This window comes from Neomonachus schauinslandi, chromosome 11 (assembly GCF_002201575.2).
Source record: "Neomonachus schauinslandi chromosome 11, ASM220157v2, whole genome shotgun sequence".
In the NCBI taxonomy this organism is placed as follows: domain Eukaryota; kingdom Metazoa; phylum Chordata; class Mammalia; order Carnivora; family Phocidae; genus Neomonachus; species Neomonachus schauinslandi.
The window spans coordinates 23,057,291-23,085,247 of record NC_058413.1 but is presented as its reverse complement, the minus strand read 5'-3'; the positions used below and the strand labels follow the sequence as shown (position 1 = coordinate 23,085,247).

The 27,957-nt window shown below is 37.6% G+C and overlaps 1 pseudogene; it reads left to right on the top strand.

Moving 5' to 3' along the window:
- Window positions 1-8: 8 nt before the first annotated feature.
- LOC110575913 lies at window positions 9-26,077 on the top strand (annotated as a pseudogene).
- The last annotated feature ends 1,880 nt before the right edge of the window (window positions 26,078-27,957 follow it).

The following is a 27,957-nucleotide window of genomic DNA, read 5'->3' as shown; positions in this document are numbered from 1 at the left end:
TGATAGACATGACTATTTCAAAGGGTGCAGGGAATTTGGGGAGTGGAATCATACCAATTGCCCAGGAGGTGGATAGCAAGAAACATTTGGTGAGTAGCACTAATTACTACTCCAGGGAATAATGATAGTATCTACTCCATAGATTATTTGTGTATTTAATGAGATCATGCTTAGAAAGTACTAGCCACATAGTAAGTGTTGGCTATTAATGATAGTAATAAGCAGCCCTATTTTCTTACAAGTTTTTTTGTTGTTGTTGTTGTTCCTTAAAGAGAAAAAATAGAATGCATTACACACAGCATGTCACATTGGAAATCAGGCAGATCAACTTTAATTTCTGATTGGAAGTATTATCCCCAGGCCTATAAACACAATTATAAATTGATTCTTGGTACCTGAGGACATTTTTTAAAAGACCTAAAGAACATCATAATAAATATACTATATTTGTTTGATTTAAGGCTCTTTTTGATTTTAACATTTTAAAGATTTTTTTTTAAGATTTTATTTATTTCTTTGAGACAGAGAGAATGAGAGAGACAGAGAGCACATGAGAGGGGGAAGGGTCAGAGGGAGAAGCAGGCTCCCTGCTGAGCAAGGAGCCTGATGCAGGACTCGATCCCGGGACTCCGGGATCATGACCTGAGCCGAAGGCAGCCGCCCAACCAACTGAGCCACCCAGGCGCCCTGATTTTAACATTTTAATGTTTTTTAGTCTGTGTTGTATTTTATAGTCAATTGAATGTAAATATGATATGCCTTTTTTTAAAAAAAGATTTTATTTATTTACTTGAGAGAGTCAGACCGAGAGAGAGAACGCAGAGGGAGAAGAAGTTTCCCTGCTGAGCAGGGAGACCAATGTGGGGCTCGATCCCAGGACCCTGAGATCATGACCTGAGCCAAAGGCAGATGCTTAACCAACTGAGCCACCCAGGCTCCCTGCCTTTTTTCATTTAAAAATTTTTGTTCCTGAAAAGCTGTTCATAAATAATTTATATGTCATAAAACTTTTGATGTTCTTAAATTAAGAAAAAAAAATGTGAGTTGAAAAAACTGAGTATAATATCAAAAATGAAAGAGCTTTCACCACAACGCTTTTTTTTTTTTAAAGATTTTATTTATTTTTTAGAGAGCGAGTGAGAGAGAAACAGCATGAGAGGGGAGAGGGTCAGAGGGAGAAGCAGGCTCCCCGCTGAGCCGGGAGCCCGATGTGGGACTCGATCCCAGGACCCTGGGATCATGACCCGAGCCGAAGGCAGAGGCTTAACCATCTGAGCCACCCAGGCGCCCTCACCACAATGCTTTCTAACCAACTAAGCTACCCAGGCTCCCCCCTTACCTCCATTTCCTTAATGGAGAGGAAATGGTAAGCCTGTATAGGATTTGGACTTCAGATGTGTAACTCTTTGTGTTTGATCACTCTTCACCTTCTGGTTATACCAAGCTTCTTGGCTTCGCAAGAAACATAATGCAAAGATGGTTTTTTTTTTTTTGCCATACTGAGCAATGTCTCTTGGTGGGATTTTTTTTTTTTTTAAGGTAGCTATTGCGTTCTGAATCATTAGCTGACAGCAATACAACTTGGATTGCAGCAAGAAAACAGCTTCCTCTCACTGGTGTGCAAAAGGGAAACAGCAGGGATTTCATATGGGATGTCAGTCTAGGTAAATGACATCTGTTGTAACATTGTAGCTGTGACCAAGACATCCATTAATGGACGCAGGCTACCTCAACTACAGAAGGCAGTTGCCTTATATAGCAGCGGGGTTCACTAGCAACAACACAATAACAGCAATTTATAAATCACATCAAATTAAAACTGCAAACCCTGTGGCTGCCTTGGAAGCATTCTTCAACACCCCCTAGTCTAAGCTTTCTCACTGTCAGTTGATGGAGAAAATACTGAAGGGGCTGTCATGCCCCCAAACAGTCCAAATGCATACTGATTTATTGTGCTTGGGCAGCCTTTCATCTAACCTGACAGATTCCAGAGCAACCGATCCGCCCTGTGGGTAAGACGAAGGCCAGGTAGCTGCACCTCATGGTGGGTTAGTAAATGGGGACACACCACCTCCCTTCTGACTGTGACTTCCCAGCTTCCTCATTGGGAAGGAAACTTTTCTGACCCTGTAAGTCTTAACCCCAGGACAATGAGTCTACATTTTTTGTGTCAAAAATTATTCTGGGGAATTTGTTAAATTTTCTAGGTCCTACCTTTGGCCTTCCAATTCACAGGCACTAAATTTGAGTCTTATGTAGTTAGTAAGTGGGCCTCTCTGCAATGAACATTGCCTCCGCAATGGATTTATTCATTTTTAAATGGGAAATCAACTCTGAAACTTAACTAAAATTATACCTGTTTTGACCCCACCCTTGGAAGCTCACTATACTCAATGGGTTTAGGCATCTGCGTTTAAAAGGAAAAAATGCAAAGATTCTGACAAATACTATACAAGACATAGTTATAGATTAGCAATCTATATCTCAGTACAAAGTTATATAATTACTTTTTGAAAGATCATTAAAGGGCTGGGTTGCATGATATGAACCCTCACAGAACAAAGTAGCAGACCAGCTAATATTATTGAGGCCTTACTATTTATTTATTGGTTGACAGCATAGTGCCATAATTAAGAGCCCTGGTGTTGGGAACCTGACTGCCTGGGTTTGAATGCTGGCACTATTACTTTTAACTGTGTGAAATTGACCAGGAACTTTTCTCTGCTTTATTTTCCTCATGTATAAAATGGGTATCATAGGGTCACTTGTATTGAAAGTGCTAACCAAGGAAGGCAGTTGGAACACACCTGTTAGAGAGTAGGTGTTCAGTAATTGTTAGTTGTTGGTATTACTATGTGCCAAACACTTGAATATGTCATCGAATTCTCACAATTTTATAATGTGAAAACTATTATCTTCCTCTTACAGATGACGAAATTGAAACACAGAGAGATTAGGTCACCAATCCAAAAATCACATAGTCGGTAATACTGTGGATTCTGTACCCATAGCCACTGCTGTAAATGCAGAGCTGAAGAGAATCAAAGGGCTTCTTAAATCTGTCAGACATCTTTCTCAAGGTTCTTCAGTGGGTTCGTGGACGTGCAGGCAATGATTGACAGTTGGAGGTGACTATCTGGTTTTAGAGGAAGACAGAGGAGGCTCTACTACCTATTAGTGTGACTGTGGGTAAGTCCCTTAGTATTTCTGTGACTCAGTATATAAATATGCAGAAATATTAAGACGATAATATCTTCCCCATGAGTATTTTCTATGGATTATATAACAATGTGCGAATTTCCTAGTAGGTCTTCCATACATATTGACTGACTTCTATTTCTGCCAGCAGGTTTAGAAAAAAAACAAAACAAAACAACATTATGTACATAGTTCTATGTGAGGTGAAATAGAGAATATAAAAATAGGATGATGAACACTTATTTGTAAAACATAATATCAAATATAGTTCCTGCTTTGCACTCACCCCTTTGTGTTAAGCACAGTGGTAGATTCCCGGTGCCCCCAATACTTCGTGGTTGGACCATTGGATCAGTGCCAGGCAACTGGCACAACTAGAGCCAGATTGTCTCCCCTAGAATTTGGAATCAGATTCAGTGTATGGGGATTTGGAGGGAATATTAATCACAAAATTTGGACTAGCCACATACAGTGGACCTTGAACAACAAGCCAACCCTTGTGCAGTTGAAAATTTGCATAGACCTTTTGACTCCACAAAAACTTAACTGTTACACTAACAAGCCTTACTGATAACACAGTCAATTAATACATATTTTGTATGTCATATGTATCATATACTGTATTCTTATAATACAATAAGCTAGAGAAAAATGTTATTAAAAAAATCTTAAGGGAGAGAAAATACATTTTCAGTACTGTATTGAAAAAAAAAATCCACCTGTAAGTGGATCCATGCAGTCCAAATCCGTGTTGCTCAGGGCCAGCTGTATATAAAGGCAGGTAAGTCAGACCTACAGGTGAAAGGAAAATGAGGTAGACAGAAGCAGGTTGAGAACCCATTTGGCATCAGAGAGAGGCAATTTAAAAATATCTGCTTAGGTTCCTGATAGCTTGCTGTTTGCTCTTCCCGCTTGTCTTGAGACCTGGTTGATTATCCTTTACTTGGATTGTTTGAGTTTGCAGAATGTCTTTCTGATAACTTTCATTTCATGCTTAAACTAGTTTGAAGTGAGTTTCTGTGCTTTGTCACAAAATCACCTTGACTAAGATACTGAGGTAGGAAGTAGAGCAGGAAACTAATACCTGGTAAGCACTTCATTTAACCCTAAAATAGCCATGAATTATAGGCATTATTATTCACATTTTAGTGTGAGGAAATTGGGGTTGGGAATATGTAACTTGCTTAAAACCAGACTTCTGTAAATGATAGAAACATAAGGCTCCGTGACACCATATCCCATTTTTTTTTTAAGATTTTATTTATTTATTTGACAGAGAGAGAGACACAGCGAGAGAGGGAACACAAGCAGGGGGAGTGGGAGAGGGAGAAGCAGACTTCCCGGGGAGCAGGGAGCCCGATGCGGGGCTCCATCCCAGGACCTGGAATCATGACCTGAGCCGAAGGCAGACGCTTAACGACTGAGCCACCCAGGCGCCCCCACCATATCCCATTTTTGTCACCACCTTACTATGCAGGAAAAATCCTTATGCCACATAGATGATAATGCACTAAAATGAATAATTCAAGGTCATTTGGGGGGAGCTGAGAGTGGGCAAACTTCATGTATATAGGAATGGTACAATAAGGATCTTATTAGACAATAAATATTTTATAATATGTTTCTAATTAAAAAAATATCTAAATGAAACCACTTAACAAGTAGATAAAGACAATTTAGAGATCTAGAATGAAAAGTTCCTGGTCCTATGTTGTTCCCACCAAAGTTTTTGTTTTACTTCTTTTTCCTGTGAGGAATATGAATACCTGAAGATTTAACCCAATACTTAGGCAACTTAAGTTCTTCTCTTTTTCTCTTTTCAAATGATAATTATAAAGCACTATCTAGTTTTGTTTTTGTTTGTTTTTTTGTTTTGAGTTTAGAAGACCTATCTTTAAAACAAGCTATTTAGCACTCTGGAATTGTGGGTTGATTCAAAATATTTACCACAATGTAATAGTTATGAACATTTTTCTGTGAGAACATATTGCTCATCCTCTGAAGAGAGCTTTAAATTATAATACATAGCACATGCTTGCTAGCATGATCAGACGTGAAACAGCCTAGTTTAAATCTTCATTCTAATAAATAACTGTGGACTTAGATAAAAGCTGACCCTCAGATTCTTTATCTGAATAATAGAGAAGATACAGCCAGTAGTTGTACTTAACTCACAGGAAGTATGATAGTTTATTAGGTAATTCAGATAAGGATTTGCTAGGCAATGCAGGCTCTCAGATGTAATGGTTAAGCATACAGGGCTTATAGTCAGAATGACTGGATTCAAATCCTAGCCTTGCTGTTTACTAGAAGGTGAGACCTTGAGCAAGCTATGTAACCTTGCATGGATAACTTTGCTTTGTGAAATGCAGTTAATCTTAATACCTATATTACAGTGTTGTTTTGAAGATTAAGTGTTTCTATCCATGGAAGACACTTAAAATAATGACTAGCACAGAGTAAGTACTCAAAAAATATCAGGCTATTTTTATTAAAACAATGTATTTGCAACCTTTATTGTAAATGGAGTTAGATCCATATCTGATACCATGCTGGAGCCTATACGTATGATTACCTCTATGTGACATAGTGATTCGCTAAGCAGTAGTAAAAAAGTGAAGACTTTGGAAGGATTTGAAAGGTTAAGACTGTGATCACAACTAAGATAATGTGGGTAGGTCAGCCCTTGGAAATGGAAAGCTACAAGTAGAGAAAGAAGATCTTTGAGTAGAAGGAATTGCCTAGCGTAATAAAAGCTGCTATTGATGTTAAACTTCTACAAGGGGAAGTGGGATTTCTAGAATTAGTACTCCTGAGATACATACAGAGAATGGCCCTGATGCTCTGTTGCTCATCTAGAACATAAAGAATAAAGCCTTAGGTGAGCAGGTAGATCAACCAATCTCTAAAATCATTGTTTCTAATTAACTTAAAAGCAACAAGAGGAAAGTATTTGGAAAATTTTGAATGTCAGATAGTGAAATATGGCCAAATTATAGAAAATTACTTAATTTATATTTTTTATAAGTAAGTGAAGTTTCCAAAACATGGTGAGAAAATGGTCTCACCTTCTAAGAGGTGGTGGGAAGGAGATAGTTGAGGAGATTCAGGGAGATAAACAAAATACAACAAATAATTGGGAAAACGCAGTTTTTTCATCATGAGATAGAGTAATGTAGTAGAAAAAACAAATTGAAGCTAATTAGTTCTAGGTTCAAATTCTGAGTAAATTACCTGAGGTAAATTACCTCAGCTTTCTGATCTGTAGTTTATTATAAAATATGGATATATATTCAAGTATGATTAAATGTATTAAATTACAATTTAATATGATAAAATTAAATGTATTCAAATACATGGTTAAATGTATTAATATGTATCAGCACAGTACCTGAAACATAGTTGGTCTTAAATACATTAGTTTCTTCCATCCCACTCAAGTGCTTTAAACACTGAAATATTAAATGAAGGCAAAGAAAGTGCTGTTAACTGAAAGAGGGAAAACACTAATCTCTCCCTGGTCCCAGGAGTCTATTTTATGAGTCTGTCAAGTCCCTAACTTGATATCATGAAGCTGCTCTGCAGGTCCTCCTGGCTGATGTCAGAATGAGAGGTGGTGGTGTCTGGGAACTTGGTTGTAATATATGTCTGCCAACGTGGATCGCCACGGTCTCTGTCAGCTTTGGCATGCCAGCTAAAAGAGGCCTTTTCATCTCACCTGGGCTCTTTTCAACAGTTTTGCTATAGGGGAAATTCCTCTTCCCTTTTCACCATCAGACTGGCGATTTCTTCTTTGCCTTAACTCTTGTTACTCACATTTTCATAATGTTGGGTAACAGCAAACCGCATAAGAACATTTTGATGTACAGCCAGATATATATATGGTAATGTCATTGAGTGACATTTGCACGGCAGGACTGCACTGCTGTTGATAAATAATACATGGTATTACGTTATATACACTGAGGCAGAAGAATTAGAAATGGGGGACAAAAAGCCCTATTCAGTTATTTCCATTCCAATCATGGTTAGCTATAATGTGCTGCTGAGTGTTGCACATGTTTTAAAATGAATACACAAAATGTGGGGATTTTGTATTTCTTTCAGATTATTATACAAAATGTATTCATAAAAATGCCAATACAGACTGTAGGGTATATCTTGATACATTGATGTAGGACCATATGATGATAAGGATATTACTGGGCAGTGCATCTGCTTATTCTCATACATGAATGGCAGATACACAGAATAAATATCCTCACTTTTCATTGCAGTATCTGTGGCAGCATCACTGAGTGACCATAACGTGCTTTTAGACTAAATCCAGAGGTAGCTGCGGCAGAAAAAGGCCATATTAACACAGTGCCCAGGCAGCCCCTACCAAATGTTACTGGCAAAGTCAAACTTCTTTGCTATACCTGCCCCACAAAAGTTGGTGGATGTGGAGGAATGCAGGAGCCTGCAAGTCTAACTAAGGTCAGACAGCAACAGGTCCATAGTCATAATTCCCTTAGTGTCAAAACAGTAAATGGACATTTAAAATCCAGCAAACTTCAATCCATTTCTCCTCATTTTGTCACATTGTGAATTATTTCCCAGTGGTCCTCCTATGTGTCACCTAATTTAGTTAATAACTTTATTGAGTTGCTACAGTATTGGATATGTCAAACACCTGCCATGACAACACCTTTTTCAAAACCTCCAAATTAAATTTATTTCTACGTTAAATTATTCATGGCATACCATGAACGCCATACCAAAACCTCTCAAGTCACCAAGATCTTAATGTGCTGGTACATTTATGTAAATTTGTACCAGAGTAAATTATTGTGTGTTTAAATCAACTCTCAGAATTATTACATTATATCATGTTCCAGAGCCTAGGAAGAGTTCAATGTGCACAAATGGGTAGGAATTTGGAGGGAAGAGTTGGTAAGAGAGAGACAAAGATTGGTATCAACCTTGAGTAAGTCATTTGCTCTAAACACTCTACAAATATGTCCCTCAATCTTATACAACTCGGGAGCCATCTTTAAGAAGAACAGAAAATTAAAAATTCACATGTAGGTATAGGACATTGGAAGAGACCTGTGCAACTAAAGAGACCTGAATCTTAAGCATCAGTAGCTTTATGATAAATCTGTCCCTGATTCTGGCAAACTAGAAGCAAGAATAGTTATTTGCACATACATTTGTAATGGAATAAGAGTTGAGACCTTCATTGTTATCCTGGGGTTTAGGTTCTGCCCCCTAAGTTGAGTAAATTGAACGTGTTTCTACATTTTAACAAGAGGAGCTACAAATATCTCTGTTGGGATAATTGAAAAGGATTCTAAATTTACCATATAGAAAACACCTACCTTCTATATATGAGCAAAATAGAGGAGTATTCCAAAGAATTTCCTTGAAGAGAATACATGAGACAGGTTTTGTGTACTTTCCTTTCATTCCTATTAGTGAAGGGCTGTGTTTCCTCTTGTTTCAGGCCAAGCGATTTAGGGCCAAATGAAAAACATTCAGAGATTGGGTCGTCTACAATGGGGGAGACTTCCACACTGAAAAAATTATGAAGACTGCTTCTACTAGAGTTAAGTGCAAGGAAAATCTTGAGAGTAAGAATGCTTCTTCCCTGCCTGAAAAAACCCAAAAGAATTAAAGCTAGCTGGCATATCTCCTGATGGTAGGGGAAGAAGAGAAAGTTCTATTGGAAATGGTCTTCCCTTTGAGATTTTGGTAAGATGGAAGATGCATGTGTGTTTCTCACATAGGCTCAGTAGATGGGATTATCATATTGAAAGGACTCTGGGTATTGAGTGCAGGTAACATGGGAGAAGAGACTGGAGAGTTTGAGTGAGGTCAGCCATATAGTACATCACAAATGTCAGAATGGTGCAGAGTGAAGGCTCCAGTGAAAAGTCTCCAAGGATCTTCTAATGCACATTCATAGAAAAACCAACACTGAGATCTCTGACTTTGCAATCACCAAAGGACTACGACCGGTATTAATGAAGTAGAAAGACTTTGTTCATTTCCTTCTCATCCCTTTCTCTCCTCTCGCTTACCTCACAAAGTCTGTCAAGTGGAAAGATACCATGCCAAAATCCTTTCTTGTTGCTGGTTCCCCAACATTTGGTCAATCTTGAGCTGGGGTAGGGGAAAATGTTTGAATTATGGGAGAGGTTAGTTTTGATTCAGATTATCTTAGACTTGTTAAATGCTGAAAAATAATGCTCTTCTAACACCCAGAAGTTATCAGAAAAACAGTCTATCTGTCAAAGATATCCAGGAGAGGGAATAGAGATCTCAGAGTATATTGGAAGGCCCTGGTGGTTAAAAAAGAAAAAAGACAAAAGAAAAGAAATTGTTCTCTGATTATATCCTTCCAAGTTCAGTATATTTACTAAACCTGTTAGACATCCTTATTTACTTTTAGAAAATGTTTTATATAGCCACATAGCGTTCAATTGCATCCAGTTTTCTTCTCCAGTGGAGCTATGCTCTGTTGTCATGCTGTTATGATAAAAACTCATTATATAAATATATCCTTATAAGAGCTACTATTCGAACTAAAATATGTGAAATTTTAGAGTGTTTTATTCGCTGTGTGAAGCACATCTTCTAAAAGTCCTTCCATTAAGGAATTGAAGAAGTATACTTTTTCTCTAGTACATTAAGAAATGATTAAATTTGCTGATTACACCAAGTTTCATTTCTTTTCCTTACCTTAGCTGGTGCAAGTTTTGCCATTTTCACCAGAATTATATTGCTGTGAGTCCCCAGAGATTTCAGATATACTGTAGGGTAGGCTTATACATAGAAGGCGGTGTAGGAAGGGGTTATATTTAGCAACAACAGAAGAATCTATTTTATGACAGAGGTTCCAAAAATATTTACTACTGTTTATGGTTCTTGTATGTGAACAGCATTATAGAAATGTAGCTTTTTTGGGCACCTGAGTGGCTCAGTCGTTAGGCATCTGCCTTTGGCTCAGGTCATGATCCCAGGGTTCTGGGATCGAGCCCCACATCGGGCTCCCTGCTCCACGGAAGTCTGCTTCTCCCTCTCCCACTCCCCCTGCTTGTGTTCCTGCTCTCGCTATCTCTGTCTGTCAAATAAATAAATAAAATCTTTAAAAAAAAATATTGCTTTTTATCAGTTGACATTTTTGATTCTTCATTCATTCAAGGAAAACCAATTATTCAACATTTTGGTTTTCTACTTAAAGTTTCAATTTTTTAAAACACAAAAAGTGGAATTTATTTTAGTAGTAACCGTTATCCTTTAGTGTCATGAATTTTGTGTGCATTTAAATATTCCAAGGAGAAAGATTTTATTACCATTAAAAAAAACCATATAAAATGTTACCTTATGAGGCATTAGGATGATTTTTACAAAGATGATGTTGATCCGCCCACAATACTTTAACTGATACTTTCATTAAAATTTCATTCATGTATATTATCTTACTTTATCCCCATGGCAACTTGATAGTAGCTGGTTTTAGACACCTTTTGTACATTTGATATTTGATGGAAGGTTAGATAAATTTCTAAAGAAATGTGTAAACTATATGTAACTAGAAAATGTGTAAGCTATACATAACTAGAAAATATGTAAGTTATATGTAACTAGAAAATAATAGAGCTGTTTCTAATGCTAAATCCCATGGGCTCCCAAAACCGAATCCCATGCCCTCTCTATTTCACAATCACAAATATACCTGCCCTTGAGGAACTTGCTTTAAATGAGGAATATTAAGCAAGAACACAGACTCAAAGCCAGCTATTAAATAAAGGTTATTGAGATTTATACAAAAAGAAAAAATCTGGGTAAGTGTTGGTGATCTTTGGTAGTAGGGTGAGAGAAAGTTTGGTAGCATTTAAACTAAGTGTTGACGAACATGTTGATTTCTTAAAAGTGAAGAATCAACTAGTAACATTTTCCTGCTACAGAACAGTGAGGAAAAGGCTAAGAAACTTTGTTTTCCCAATCTGGGGATAAAACATTAGAATTTGGACTGTTTAAATTAGCTGGAATTTGCAGGGCATACATTGAAAAAGAGCCGTACAGAGTGAGTACTTCAGAGGTTTCTAAGGTCATTCATTGTGGATCTTGGCCATGAGCTAGGCTATACATGCACAAGGTGAGATTCCTTTCTAGCCTCAGCCTGGTAGATATCCCCTGCTATGAGACGGAAAGCTGAATGATGACGCTAAAGGTCCTGCAGGGCTGGGACTGGAGGTTGTACCATTCTGAAAGACGTTGGCATTCCAGCCCAACCAGAATGGAAAGACCTCACTGAGCACCTTGGACATACAATGCAGGTCTTAGAAAGGTCCTTAGTAGTGAGGATCCCTTACTACAGTAAGGAAATTCTCTAAGGCCAAGTTCCAAATAGCAATAGGCCTGTATTAACAGAATATAACCAAGCCTGGAAGGATCAAAGGACCAGTCAGTAATTTAACTACCTGTGCAAAGAGTGAAAATACTTTTTAAAAGGTGGCATAAGTTAGGCTCCCTTCAATATATGATGTGACGTGAAGCATAGAATTTTAAAAAATTAGTGGATAACCAAAGAAGCAGGAAAATGTAACTCGGTGCCAGTTTTAAAAGTAATAAACATGAATTATGGAATTAGCCTACAAAGACTTTAAAGCAGTTATTAATATATTTAAAGACCTGAAATAAAAAGTAATTGGTCACAAAGAGTGAACAGATGGCAAGAGTTTGAATAGTAATAGAAGATAATAAAGAACTAAATAGAAATTCTAGAATTGAAAATTATATCTGAAAAAAATTAAATGATGAGATTATTAGAACCAGAGTCAGGAAAAGAAAGGGATATTAAACTTGAGACAGATTCAATACAAATTATTCAACCTCCAGAATACAGAAGAAAATGTTGGAAAAAATATGAACCAACCAAACATTGACTCAGTGACCTGTAAGTTAATCTTGAACAGTGTAACCTGGTGTAATTTAAGTCCCAGAAGGAGATGAAAAAGGGAATAGTCAATGAAAATACTTGAAAATCTAATTGCTGACATTTCCCTAAATTAATAAGAAACATCTAGTTATATATGAAAACTTGTTGATTTTTAATCCCAAGAAGGATAAATGCAAAGAAAATCATGTCATAGTGTACCATACTTAAATTGCTGAAAACTGAAAGTAGAAAATCTTAAAAGCAGACAGAGAAAAAGAAACATTAGATATAGAAAAGAACAATATTATAAAGGATTACTGGCTTCCCTTTGGAAACAAAGGAGGTAGAAGTCAATGGACCAACATCTTAAAGTGCTGAATGTAAAACAATAGTCAGCCTAAAATTCTACAAGCAATGAAAATACTCCTTAAGAATAGAAAAAGACATTTCAGACAAAAGACAGCTGATAAAAATTGTCACTAGCACATCTGTTTTCATGAAATGAGGAAGTTTTTGAGACTGAAGAGAAATAGCAAATGGAAATTTAGATCTTCCAGATGGAAAGAACACAAGATGGTAAATATGTGGGTAAATAAAATTCATTTTTTTCTTCTAATTTTTATAAAGAAAACTGGCTATCTAAATTATATTGCAGAATTTATTTCATAAGCAGATGTAAAATGTATTAAAACCATAGCGCCAAGAATAGGAGGATAATGAGATTTCACTATTGTCCTATCATTTTATATGTAATTGCACAATACTGAATCTAGGAAACCTTGGTAAGTTAAGATACATATCATCACCTCTAGAAAAACAACTAAAAATGTATAAAGAGATACAGCTAAAAAGTCTCTAAAGAAGATTAAATAATAAAACTTATTAACTCCAGGGGCGCCTGGGTGGCTCAGTCGTTAAGCGTCTGCCTTCGGCTCAGGTCATGATCCCAGGGTCCTGGGATCGAGCCCCGCATCAGGCTCCCTGCTCGGCCAGGAGCCTGCTTCTCCCTCTCCCACTCCTCCTGCTTGTGTTCCCTCTCTAGCTGTCTCTCTCTCTGTCAAATAAATAAAATAAAATCTTTAAAAAAAAAAAAAACTTATTAACTCCAAAAAGTCAGGAAAGGAGAATGAGAGAAATAAAACCAGGTAGTATCACTGCAGAACCCATTGCAAGTAGTTGAATTAAATCAAACCATATAAATAATGACATTAAATGTAAACAGACTAAACATTCTAAGTAAAAGGCAGAAATGGTCAGACTAGATTAAAAAAAAGGAAGACCCAACTATCTTGTGGTCACAAGAGTTAGTATATACTTTATATACAAAAAAACAATTAGGTAAAATGTAAAAGGATGGAACTACATACTAAGTGAACACTAAACATAAGAAATATGGTATGGTTGTATTAATAACAGACAAAACTGACTTAAAGAGTATAACAAAAAGATAAATAGGAACCTATCAGTTACAAATCAGTTAATTCATCAAGAAATATGTAGAGCCTATGGGCGCCTGGGTGGCTCAGTTGGTTAAGCATCTGCCTTCAGCTCAAGTCATGATTCCAGGGTCCTGGGATTGAGCCCCACATCGGGCTCCCTGCTTGGCGGGGAGCCTGCTTCTCCCTCTCCCCCCTGCTCTTGCTCTCTCTGTCTCTCAAATAAATAAAAACCTTAAAAAAGAAATACGTAGAGCCTAAATGTCCATAAATCTAATAACAGAACTATAAAATACATTATATACTATAAGATACATCTGGACAGAACTAGATGGATAATAAGACCAATGCAGATTTTAATACCCTTTTATTAGTAATGAATAGGGAACTTAGATAAAAATATCAATGGTTATATATAGTGATACTTAGTGACAAATTGAACATGAAATCACATAACTTGATTCAATTTATACAAAGTCAAGCTTAATAATTGTAAAACACGTGTTCTTTTCAAGTGGACATGCAAAACAGCAGGATGGACCATATATTGGACCATAACATGAGTTAAAATACAGTCCAAAGTTATCTGGTCTGCCTGGGACAGTTCTGTGAATAGAACATTAGGCCGCTATATAAATATATCAGGTCAATCAAACTGAGGAAAAATTGCCAAGTGTGCTAGGTCTTCATAAGAAATGTACACTCTGTAGAAATTAAGCTCTGAAGATTCAACAGCTTACCACATCGGTCAATTTTTCTAGGGCCCCAGTGGTATGGGGCATGCCTGGATGTCTCCTCCAAGGTAAAAGGACACCTTTCACTGGTTTACAGAGTAGGGGCTAAATTCACAAGGAAGCAAAATAAGTTAGCCATCTGACATCAGCTGTTTTTTTTTTTTTTTCCATTGGTCACCTCAGTGCGGCCACAACGGGTACATGAAAGGCGTAGTCATGATGGCAGGAATGGATGGTGTACAAGGACCTAGTAGCATATGCTTCAAAGCCGAGGTAGCTAAGCCTGCTGCAGAAACCTGCACTTAGTTCCCCAAATGGTACATTCCCTTAAGGAATGGTCACTTGATTGTTTTGGAAAAGACAGCGATTCATCTTGATTAGAATCAGCACATATTCTGGGATCGGGTTTTTCTTTTCTTCTCCTGGAGTTTTCCCTAGCACCATTCCCTGAGGATTTATGTTTGCTTCACCTATGAGATTACACATAAAATTGCATTAAACTAATGGACCTGCTTTATAGCTGCATTGGTTATCAACTGCGGCATAAAAATGCCCCCCAAGTTTAAGTACTGAGTGATAAATGAAAGCAGAAATACAACATACTAAAACCCATAGAATGCAACAAAAGTGGTTCCAAGAGGAAATTTCATAGCAATACAGGCCTACCTCAAGAAACAAACAAACAAAAATCTCAGTTTAACTTCACACCTAAAAGAACTACAAAAAGAACATACAAAGCTTAAAACATACACATTTATTACATAATTTCTTTGGGTCAAGAGTCCGGAAGTTGCTTAGTTGGATAGTTTTGCTGGCTACAGTTACACTCAACATGTCAGCTGGGGCTGCATTCACCTAAAGGATTGATTGTGTTTGGAGATCCATTGCCAATTTATCTTACAGACCTGGCAAATAAGTGCTTGTTCTTTGTAGAGGGGATCCCAATTCTTTGTCGCTTGGACCCTGCATAAGGCTGCTTGAGCTTTTTTTTTTTTTTAAAGATTTTTTATTTATTAGAGAGAATGAGAGAGAGAGCACAAGAGAGGGGAGGGCAGAGGGAGAAGCAGACTCCCCGCTGAGCAGGGAGCCTGATGCGGGACTCGATCCCGGGGCTCCAAGATCATGACCTGAGCCGAAGGCAGTCGCTCAACCAACTGAGCCACCCAGGCACCCTTGAGCTTTTTAATTTAAAAAGAGTTTTTTATATTTTATTTTATTTTATTTATTTAAGGATGACAATTTAATATTTCATCTGGATCCAGAGTGTTTGGGCTGTTTAAGAACTCGACAAATGCTTCCCCTGGAGCAAATGGTCTAGTAGGGAGCAAGGTAGATGAAGAATGTTATATGAAATATCTCTGGAAGTCACACACTATCATTTCCACAATGTCCTATTGTTTATAGAAATTAGCCCCATTTGGTGTGACAGAAGACTACACAAAAGGAAGTGTACATGGAAATAAGAATCAATATATACCCTTTTGGAAGTTGGCCTTCATAAGAGCCAATATGGTGAGGAAGTGGCCACATACTATGGGAGCCATTGGTCTGTCACTTATAATATTCCACAGAAGTATAGGTCCACAGTGGTAGAGTGGTGGATGGAATGGTCTTTTGAAGGCACAGCTGAAGTTCCCACTTTGAGATCTTACGTGACAAGAACAGTGCTCCATCCAGCCACGATGCAGTGTACACCTTAGTTCAACGGCCTTATGTGGTATTTCCCAAATAAGTAGAATACATGGGTTTGGTTATCAAAGTATACAAGTGGTAGTAGCCGCATTTGTCATCAGTCTCAGTGTTTGGTGAATTTGTACTTCATGTTTCCACAAATCTAGCTTTTCTGAGTCTAGGCTGTCTCTTTTGTAAAGACTTTCCTTTCCTTGGACTTGTTTTGGTCAAAAATCAGTTCACTCCATGTGTGGTGCTCTTTCTAGTCTCTCAGATCCATTCCATTGATTATCTGTGTGTCTATCCTTATACCAAGGATTTTGAGTACTGGCTTATGGAGTAAAACTTGAAACCGAATAGTGTAAGTTCTTCATCTTTTTCTTCCACAAATTGGCCATTCTAGATCCTATGCATTTTCATATAAATTTTTAGAATCAACTTGTCAATTTCATCAGCTATCAGTTTGGATTTTATTAATACTGAACTGAATCTACAGATCAACTTGGAGAAGATGGACATCTGTCTCAGGTTGGATTCTCTGTGATATGGGCTCTGACACTGATATTTGCACCCACGAGGGTATTGGTGAGTTCTCTTGAGAATAACAGTTCTGGACAATGAAATAAATTCACCCATGACACATATTATCAGAGGCCTCAGTCAATTGCATGGGGAGCTCTGAAACAGGAACAGATATTCAGAATTGCCTGTGATAGGTACCACATCGTACTAGGTCCACATTGTTGCCAAACACTGAGGAAGTTGTCAGAATAATAAATACAAAATAAAATAATACGAATTAGAGCTAATAAATACTGAGTAGATCTTTGTAACTACATTTTTAAAAAAAACTTTTACTTCCACATTGGTAAAAAATAAGTGAATTAACTATTAAGGACTAACCATCATTTAACCAGCTTTGCAATGTGTATCTTTTTCAAACTTTTATTTCTTCTATTTCTTTTTTCAGATATCAGTCCTCTTTTTAGCTATTTAAGAACTGACTACTGACACATAAGTTTGCAGCTGTTTATGAGTTTGCATCTTCATTTTCAGTGTAAATTTTCTTACTCTGTTTTATCAGGATTCCTGGAGAATAAAATATACCGTTTCTTTTCCAAACAGGATAAAAATGTATTGAGTTCAAATGGTTTAGAAGGGATTTACCAGGGAGATAATCACATAGTGTGTTTTACCTTTTGCTATAAATTCTGTGGTCACAGCATATTAGGGCAGAGTGCCTACTCAGCATTAGTAAAAGTTTGATGTTGTCACTTTACGCATTATTATAGAATCTGGTAGATAGAATGTATTTCCCCAGAGAGCAATCCATCCCAAGGATTGCATCATTGACAATTTATTTCCATTTATGGTGGTGGTGGTGGTTGTACCCAAGGCCTGCTTATTTTCACTTATCACAATTGGAGGGGGCATTCTCTTTGCTCCTGTAATTGGAAAATACCCTGTCACTCATTCTTAAATGCTGAACTCATCCTTCGTCAAGTTGTCACTTTATCTCTTTTCCTCCAGTACTTCTGTCTTGTGAATTCCAATATATTTGTTGATAAATTGCTTTATTCCCTACAAACTGGTTGTAGGCATTGTATACCAGGAATGTTGTTTTCTAATTATTATTCTCTCTGATGCCTAGGAAAAATACCACAATGTGCTAATGAATTAATCTTATCCAAAGGAGCTAAAAGGAGACAATATAGAAGAAGAAAAATATAAACTGCTTTGATAGAGTATAGTTTTTTCCCCCAAACAATATGTCAAAAATGCTGGGGTTGATATTTTTAAGTTGAGTCTATTATGATAGTAAAATTGGTTTAGAAATATGTGATAGAGGTGGTAGAGAGTCCTGATGGAAGGTTGTAGAAAGAAAACAATATTTTATGAAATAACAAATGCAGGATGTATTTTAATGCAGAATATAGCAAACTATGTATTTATCACAATATGTTCAAATGTACTCTAATCAAATGATGTAAGCCATTAGGTTAAATATTTTCAGATATCTGAAAATGGAACATCAGCCTTTTTTTTTTTTTACAGGCAAAGATCTTGTCTATAGCTATTTCATTAAATGCCTAGAGAACAGTTGACTCTTTCAAGATTTGCCACACTTTCTCTAGAAGGCTGAATCTCTAGCAGTGGCTGTGTTTCTCCATGAGTAGAACTTCTGGACCCTGACCTTCCTCCATAGTCTTGGCCTCACTGAATTGTAAAAACTATTTTGTCCACTTGCCCCTTCGTTCATCAGCATAAAAACAGCTTCTTGCTTTTTCTAACCATGCCCATGTGTTCTCTTAATCTTCCCTACACCTCTGTAATTATTCTGTAAGTTAATGTCTTTTCAAACTTGCCTTGTGTATCCTTCTGAGACCCTAAATCAGAAACCAATTTTACTGTACATTCATAGATTATATATCCTGTTGAAAACTTTCTCCACCCTGAAGGGGATATATTTCCACATTCCATGTTCTCATTTCCTCTAACTTCTCTTTCCCTGAAAATATCACCATGGAAGCTACTTTTTATCCAGTTTCAGCTCTTATCGAAAGAGACCTCAGGGCCAGAATTTGAATCAGTGTATCACTTAAAGTTGGACGACCACAAACTCCAAATTAGCAACATGTCACATATATTGAAACACACTGAAATAAAAGTTGTAGTTACGTGAGAAAAGTTTTAATGAAGAGGCAAAAGCTCATGGAAACCCCAGATTATGACAACTAAACCTTATCAGTTTCTTAATCTTTGCAAAGATTGCAGGTCTAAGCATAAACACCACTGTCTCTCACTTACTTATTGCTGTCCATCCTTACCTATGAAATATAAAGCTTTCACTAAATTTAGTATTTATTAACCATTAAACTTTAGATAACTTAAATATGGGGTCTCCTTTCAAAAAGTTCATTTCTAAAGGAAGTTGGATCTTCTATTCCGCCTCCTACTTAAGCACCTGTAAGTGTAGCAAGTAGCAAGAGTAACTTGCTTCCCAGACTAACCTTTCTGTGGTGACTCTATTTTCAAAAGTCACTGTGGATCTACTTAGTTGCTAAAGGGAGCCGTAGATTTTCCCTGTCTTCTTGGATTTGTTATTAGCCTTGCTTTCACTTTCGTGAAACTGTCTCCCCTATTTCCTATCAATTTTCTCATCTTGATTCTATCCTTTTCACTGCTATCCCCATACACATGTCACTTTCTCTTGCTCCAGACCCTTCCACTGCGTAGTTCAGACTGTTTCCAAACTCACATTTTCAACTACTACCTCACCTTGACTTACAATCTCATGGAAATGACTCTCAAATATTTACCATGATTAAATGTTGAGCTCTGATTTTGCATTTCTGTCTGCTGGGCATCTATTTTTGATGCCATCGAATAACTTCAGCGTACACTCATAAGGTAAAAGGATCGCATTGCAGCATCTCACCACTGAAATACAAACTTCAATCCCTTTCCAACTGCTGAAGTTTCACACGTGTAGTACAAAGGTGGAAAAATTACAGTCCATGGGCCAAACCCCGTCTGCCACCTGTTTTTGTATAGCATATGAGCAAAGAATATTTGTTATATCTCAAGTAGTTGAAAAACATTGAGGGGAGAATAATATATCATGACATGTGAAGTTTTTTATGAAATTAAAATTGCATCTACAAGTAATGTTTTATTGGAATACGGCCGTGTTTGTTTACATGTTTGTGGCCCCCTGTGTCCTATAATGTCAGAGTTGAGCAGTGCATCAGAGAGAACATGGGCTGCAAAGCTTAAAATATTTAATATTTGGCCCCTTCTAAAAAGAGTCTGCTGACCCCTGATTTAGTGGATGAAGCCTGCTTCTCCCTCTCCTGCTTCTCCCTCTCCCCCTGCTTGTGTTCCTGCTCTTGCTATCTCTCTGTCAAATAAATGAATAAAATCTTAAAAAAAAAAAAAAGAGTAGACTAATGGAGCTAAATAGAAATCTTAGGTATGCTCTTTGTTAGGTGGAATTTCAGAGAAAGTTACTCAGTACTAATGAGCCTGTTTTTTTCTCTGTGAAATAGATACGCCAACAGCCAAGTTCTTCTATGAGATTTATTTCATCTCAATCTAAGACTATTACTGTAGGCTTTAAATTATTTTTCCTTTTTTTTTTTTCAAATCAGCCTGGTGAAACAATGACAGATAAACCTATATTATGGTAACATCTCAGGAATATTTCATAACATCTCTGTTGTTCAAGGCTGTTTCAGATTTAAGTGAAAGAATCTCAGCTTGAATTGATTTAGACAGACAAACATTATATTATATAATTGCATATAATTTTAGAGCTTCCTTTTTAAATTTTATATATACACACACATGCAGTATATAAATAAGCATATATGGTGTATAACGTATTATCTATATAAAGTGTATTACGCATATGGTGTTATAAAATTGACTCCTTTAAAGTGACGTTAGAAAAATTGCCTTACCATCTATGCTACTTACAAAAATAGACTTCAGTTTATTTAAAGGCCTAAATGTGAAAGTTACAACTATATGATAATAGAAAAATGTAGGAGAACCTTGGCAATTTCCATTCTTATAATTCATGAAACAATTTTATTCTAACTCTCCCCTTGCACCTACATCAGGTCTTTATCAACACAGGAACCACTTTCTGTACGAACAACAATTTTTAGAGCACAGTAATTATGCTACCCTCGAAGTTGTTTTAGATATTTTTGCATTTTATTCCAAACCATAAGTACCCATTTATCTAAGATGAAGACAATATTTTAATTAACCCTCCATTTTTAAATTTGTACTTTATTAGCCTCAAAATATTTCTTGTTAGTTTTTCTGTTTTTCATCCTCCTGAATCTTTCTGTATGAATACACACACACACACACCCATCTCTCTCTCTATAATGTATATAAAATATACATTCGATGCATATATTAGACATATTATGAAAAAACTTACAGCAGCAAGAAATAACCAATAATAAATTAGATAATTGGCAACATAGATCTTAAAACAATATTTGAGTTAAGATACCTCTCTCTCTAACTAAAAAAAATATATTGTTTTGTAATCTCTTCATGTTTCCAATTATCTAATTGATTACTTCTTGCTGTAAGGTATTCCATAGTATATGTCTAAAATATTTACTTACCCATATCTGTATGACAGACATTAAGGTTGCCACCAAATCTTTTTCATTACAGTGTTACAGTGACTACACATTTGACTTTTCAACTTAGCAATTTTTGTAAGAGTATGTATGCATGTATGTATTTTTGTGATCCATCCTAAAATTCATATGGCATCTCAAGGGATTACAAAGAGTCAAAACAATCTTGAAAATAGGAACAAAGTTGGAGGTCTCACACTTCATGATTTCAAATTTACTACAAAGCTATAATAATCAAAAATTGTGGTACTGGCACAAAAACATATAGATAAATTGAATAGAAGAGGAAGCCTAGAAATAAACCCTCATATATAAGGCCATGACCATTCAATGTGGAAAGGACAGTCTTTTTAACAAACGGTCCTGGGAACATTGGATATCCATACACAAAAGATGGAAGTTGAATCCTTACATCATATGTAAAAATTAACTCAAAATCGATCTAATATTTACACAATTAGGTTTTTCAGATTAGTATAGTTTATTAAACTATTTTTTAAATTAAACTATTTTATATTCTACATGTATAGAAGGTTCACAATGTTTACTATATATCACTTGGTATATACATGGATTGATAACTCACTCTCTTGGCCCTCAAAGAGTTTACAGTCCAATAGGGAAGATGTGGGGGAAAAACCAAACCAATAATAATATCTGTATGTATATTTATCGCATATAGGATATGTAAGGATAGCAGTGGACTTACATCTATGTAAGGTACTATGGATCACAACCAAAAGGCAGTTTTAACAGCATTCTGAAAAAGCATATAGATTATATAATTAATGGTTATGACATGATATATTTGAATTTAAAATAAATATGGAACTAACATAGTTCATGGCAGCTACATAAATTGTATAGTTTTAGGTTGATGTTAAGTCCCTTACCATCTCACCAGTATAACTTTTGACAAAGTCTATGGAATTCATTCAGAGGATGGAGAATTAATCTTTGGAAAATTTGAATAATATAATGAGTCTATAGGAAAAATATTTAGCTTTTAAATTGTCTTAAGTTAGATGTTTATCTATTTATACTTGCTTAGGCTTTTTCTTTTAAATTAATGTCCTTTCCTTTTTCCATTTAACTTCTTCACTATAAGAAATGACTACTCTGCCCACTCCCTCTCCCCACACAAAAAAGGCTATTTTCACCTGTACCCATTTTTAATTGAATCTGTTATTGACTTAACCTGCACCTACGTGATTTCTTTTTTGTGTTTTATTCAGTCATTATCAAAGGGATGATTTAAAGATGCAGGTTTTACTGAACTATGTAAGGATGAGTGTTTTATGTAAAGGGCAGCAATCTTTGTATTTCAGGCTCCTTTTATTATACTAAAATTCAGGATCTGTTATTTAAATGAAGTTGAAAGGCAACCTATTCACCAGCTGGTAATTATAGACTGTGAATTTGGAGTTCTTGTGGCTTGATCTCATTGTATACCGTTTGAATAGAATATATCAAATGAAATGTGGGGAAATGCAAAAGAAATAAAATTGCATACACAATTAAAATACAAAGATGATGTTTGCATCTTTTGATTTCTCAGAACCTATCATGTTTCTTCAATACAAATGTATTGAAGAATTTGTTCAAAGTATTCAGTAGTTTACAAATGATTTAGTGAATCAGAATAAAGGCAATGTTCTCCACCAAGATACTCTCACCAACTTCATAAAAGGAAATTTCAACTCTTATAGAACTCAATAATAAAGTATTGTTTCAACTATATAGCTTTAGATTATGTACAGTTTCTTGGTGAGTGTAACCAGTGCTTTTCTCTGCATTATGAAGCCAGGAGTAGGGGTGGGTAATGGTATTAAAATCCCTTTATGTTTTACAAAATGTTATTACATACATTTATCAACCATCTTATGTGGGCGTCTGGACAAGTATTATTAGTTCTCTGACTCCCAGTTAAAATTTCTTGCACACACTAGATTACCAATCTTTTGCTGTGGTAGAATCATTGGAATTATCAAATGGTCTGTAAATATAGGCCTATTTGCTTCCGTAGTTTGTGATTAAAAATACTTCAAAGGGAAAACAGAAAAAATTATGCTACTCAGCTGCCAGATATATTTTTGAAAAAATAGTATATACAGTGATCAGGTGAATGTTTTTAATATTAACCCAGTTTCTGATTATGCAAGGTCTGTCTGAGAAGGAAAACAACTGTTGTCATTTTCCAAGACAGGATGTGGGAAGATAAGTTGCCACATAGATGTTCCCACAAAGAAATTAACTGGATAAAGCATGAAAGGAAAGAGAAGAGACACAAGGTTAGTGGATTCTTTAAAGTTAATGGGTAAGAGCTGGAGTAAATTCTCCTTCAGAGTTCAAACTAAACCATTCCAAGAGAGTGAGGCAAGACCACTACTTTCCCAGAGCATTTAAGAAGGTCAGAGGCAAGATGATGGAAATGATGATGGGAAGGAGTGTGAGACAAGTGTACTTGTGTTTGGGGACATTAATAGAGCAGGACCTTTGGAGTCACATTGACCTAGGTTTAAATCCTCGACCCGCCACTTGTCAGTGATGTGAATGTCAGAGCAGGTCAGTTTTCAACCAAAGCCAAATCAAACCAAACATAAAATTCTAAAGTGATATACCAGAGCAATATGAAGTTTTCAAGGGAAATATTTACAAACAAGTTCAGGGTTCTCGAAAGTCCCCAAGGACATAAACACATTGAGAGAGAGGACAGAGAGAGGATACACGAGGGCTCTTTCTTTGGAGAGAGTTGTGTGTGTTCTGTGAGTCTCTGTCACCCCAAAGCAGAGGTACAAGTATACCTGTCCCCAACCTCAATTCTATTGAAACAGGCTTCTGTGGGACCCGTTGGAGTGCTTGGTATGTATTTCCTATAATTTTTTTTTTTTTAAAGATTTTATTTATTTATTTGAGAGACAGAGAGCATGAGAGGGAGGAGGGTCAGAGGGAGAAGCAGACTCCCTGCCGAGCAGGGAGCCCGATGCGGGACTCGATCCCGGGACTCCAGGATCATGACCTGAGCCGAAGGCAGTCGCCCAACCAACTGAGCCACCCAGGCGCCCCTATTTCCTATAATTGTAGGGGAGGAACACGATAGACTCTTATTGAGGACTATAATGGCAAGAGGCTGTAGCTATCAGCTTGAGACAGGAGAAAGAGACCGAGAGATACTTAGAGTGATGAGTAATGCCAGAGACAAGAAGACAGAAGTACCAGTATCAGATGTGTGTGACTTGAAGAAAAGAGCCATTCCGAAGTCATTTAAAACACTGACCAAGAGAACACAAAGAGGGATGATGGGACCCCAAGAGAGAAATCCTGAGTAGATAAGTTGCCAAAGGCCAGGGTTTGAAGGACGGGTGGCAATCCAAAGAAAATCCTTACTCACATGCAGCAGTGTCTCATCAGCTGTTTGGGGCAAGGTGGGGATGTGATTCTGAGTAACATGTGAAGGTGATCAGGGAGGAAAGCACTCTGCTCTGAGCACCTGCCAGGGGAAGGGGTTATCAAGCCTCCCCAAAGCGATGTCTTGTTTAACAAGAGCTGTCCTCTGCTTTTATCCGTCTTCCGCAACATACCCCATTGTGTACCCCACTCAGGAAAGAGACAAATTTCTGTTTCCTGAGATTTTTAAAGTCATATGTGTATGTAACCAGTGGGCTGCCCTTTACTCTTTGCCTGCACCAGAAGAGTGAAGACCAGCGCGGGGAGTTGAGGCACCTGTACCCCCGCTGACGAGAGGCAGCCCTGGGCCCTGAGTGGGCGTGTCCACACCAGAAGCGCGCTCCCAGGCACAGCTCCGCCCCCGGGAGGCCGGGGCAGCGCAGCCGCACTCCTTGTGCGCTTGGTGCTGCGCTGGTCGGGGCGTTCCGCCGGCCACGCAGCCTGGACTGGAGGTGAGCCTCGGAGCGCTCACTGCCACAGTCTTCGGCTTCAAAAGAAAAATTCTCCAAAGGATTTTGCGGCAGTAGCTGGGCCCCTCAGGGCCATACACTTACTAATCTTGAGCAAAACAGGGAACAATGTTTACTTTAACCCCATGCACCTTCCAGAAAGCCCCACCTTGACTCTCCAGATCAACAAGTACGCGTTGGTTGGTGATGTCTCCTCGCGGCAGTGACATCACATGTGTGGGCAGCTGTTTACCCACCGTCTCTCCTGGTGCTCAACAGCTTCGGCCCCCACAGCATGCACGTGAAGCTCGTGGCCACCACGTGCCAGACGCGGTTCCCCTCCACCAGCGTGCACAAACATTGCCTTCTCATCAGCTACAACTCCACTCCCGGGAGTTGGATTCCCACCATCATAGCATCAAAGTCATTCCTGTGGGTGCAAGTTGTGGGATAATGAACGGTCTCCAGGAGAAATTCCCCAACACGAGCCACCTGCAGGACATCGGTGATCTGCCGGCTACTGGCACAGGACTTTCAGAGAGAGAGGCGGAGCTCGAAGGTGAGTACGTGACTGAGTTGCCCCGGGCTGTTGCCATAGTGGCTGAGCACCAGGCGGCGCACAGAGATCCCATCTCGGGGGGCGCTGCAGCTCACTGAGATCCAGGAGAGTGGCAGTTTCTGCACAAGAGGTTGGAGGAACACCAGGTCCCCCTCAGCCAAGGAAGAGAAGCTGCGGCTTAAGGCCCAGAGGCAGGACCAGCAGGCCCAGAACGGTCCAGTGCAAGCACGAATGGTGAGAGGCCCTCAAAAGGAAGAGCCTGGTTGACATGAAGGGCATGGGCAGAGGCCAACGGGACAGTGATGCCCAGGATCCTGGGGGGCCGCCCAGGAAGCAGAGGGGACTGGCCAGCAGTAGTGGGAGGAGGAGGAGGGAAAGCCAGAGGAAGGGGTCGGGTGTGCAACTAGATATTTCTGGCAGTTGGCAGGTGAGGAGCCTGATGAGAAATTGGTCCTAAAGATGGCCAAGAGGAGAGAGCCCGCCTAGAAGCATCTGGTAAAGTGGAGGCCTCCAAAGACCATTACTAAGAGCATTTTTACACTTTTGTGAGGCTTTTTGTTTTGTGTGGTTTTTGTTTTTTGGGTTTTTTTTTGCTTTAATCGGTGTCTTTCTATTAGGTGACAGTGCACTTGCTAGTGGGAGGTAAAATGACAGATACGTAGGCAAAGTTAGGGGAGCGCAGAGGTCAGGCATGGGTCCTAATGGCTCTCTATTCACCCAGTGAATTCTTCTGGATGGGACCAATTAAAAAGATAACTTTCCAGGTGCATTTAACCAGGGACCTAGAATGATCATTATGGGTATTTAAGTTATCAACTAACTAAGTGACTCCAAAAGTCAACTGGATCTTAGGATTTAAATCCTGTAGCCCAAACTAGGATCTCTACCAACCAGGGGCTTGTTTTTTGCTCCCATAGAACTTTATAAAATTGAATTTCAGGGTCATGCTTAGTGTTCTATAGAAGGATTTTACTGTAGTTACAAAGTAAATAAGAAATATAATAGAAAATTCAGGTAGAAAAGTGTTAAACTGTATAATGAGGTAATTTATAAGGAGATAAATAGCTATAGGAAGATTGGGTCTATAAAGCATTTCTAGTAAGCTATGATTAATTGTTTTAGGGATAAATTCCTCTTCTCTTAACAGAATAGTAGTAGTATGTGTAGAGGTCTTAAAATATATTTGCACTCCATAAGGGAGATAAATTACACTAAGCTTAATATTGAAACAGAAATAGAAAGTAGTAAATCAATAATGAATTTATATAGAAAGTATTTTATTTTCCATTTAATTTTTATGGAAGTGTTTGTACGACCTGTGAACATGTTATCCAATTGGAATGACAAGTGTTTTTTGTTTTTGTACTATTTTGTTTTGATTTTTAAATGAACATTAAGAGATGAGAGGATTTCAATATTGATTATGATTAGGAAATTGATTACAATGCTATGTGTATTAGCTAATGTTGAGTCAAATTACCTAAGGTCTTTGTTCAGTTATAATGATATTTAATTATATTGAGGAATTGCTGCTTATCAAATATTTATTGAGAGCCTACTATGTACCTGGCACTGTTGTAGATCCTAAGAAAACAGTAGTAAGATACAAAGGGCCTTCCTGATAGAAAAATTGGTATCTATATATTATTCAAAAGTAAGAATAAATTAAGTTTAAAGGGACGTAGAGTGATAGTTTGCTATGTTAGAGAACTCAGGAGAGGTGTCCTTGAGAAGGTGTCTTCTGTCTTGAGTGAAGTGAAGGAATAAGTTATTTGATTATCTGGGGGAAGAATATTTCAAAAAAGTAAACAGGAGGGGCAAATACTTTAAGATACAATTTTTTCTCTAGTTCGGGGAATTGTAAGGTCAGGTTGACTCAGTGATCGAGGAGGACATTTGTAAGAGTGAAGCCAGGAACATAGCGGGAACCAGATCATAGAGGTATTTGTAGGAGACCACTGAAGGATTTTAGAGCAAGAGTGTAACATAATCTTATTTACATTTTAGAAGCATCTGCTCTGTGAACAACAGTTCATGGGAGGAAAAAGATAGAAGCAGAGAGACCAATTCAACAGTTATTTTAGTTATGTAGGAGAGAATGATGCTATGAGGGACTAGGGAAATTATAGTGGAAGAGGTGAGAAGTGGTCCTTTTTCATATATATTTTGAAGTGTCAAAATAGGAGAGATATATAATATCTCTCCTAACCTCAAAACAACTGAATGAGGAAGACAGACATTATTTTCATCCCCATTTCCAGAGGATGAATCTGTGGATGGAAGATGTCAAGTAACTTTCTCAATGTTGCTGCACTAGTAGTAAATGGTAGAATTAAAAATGATTAAACCTGGACTTGGCTGTCTCT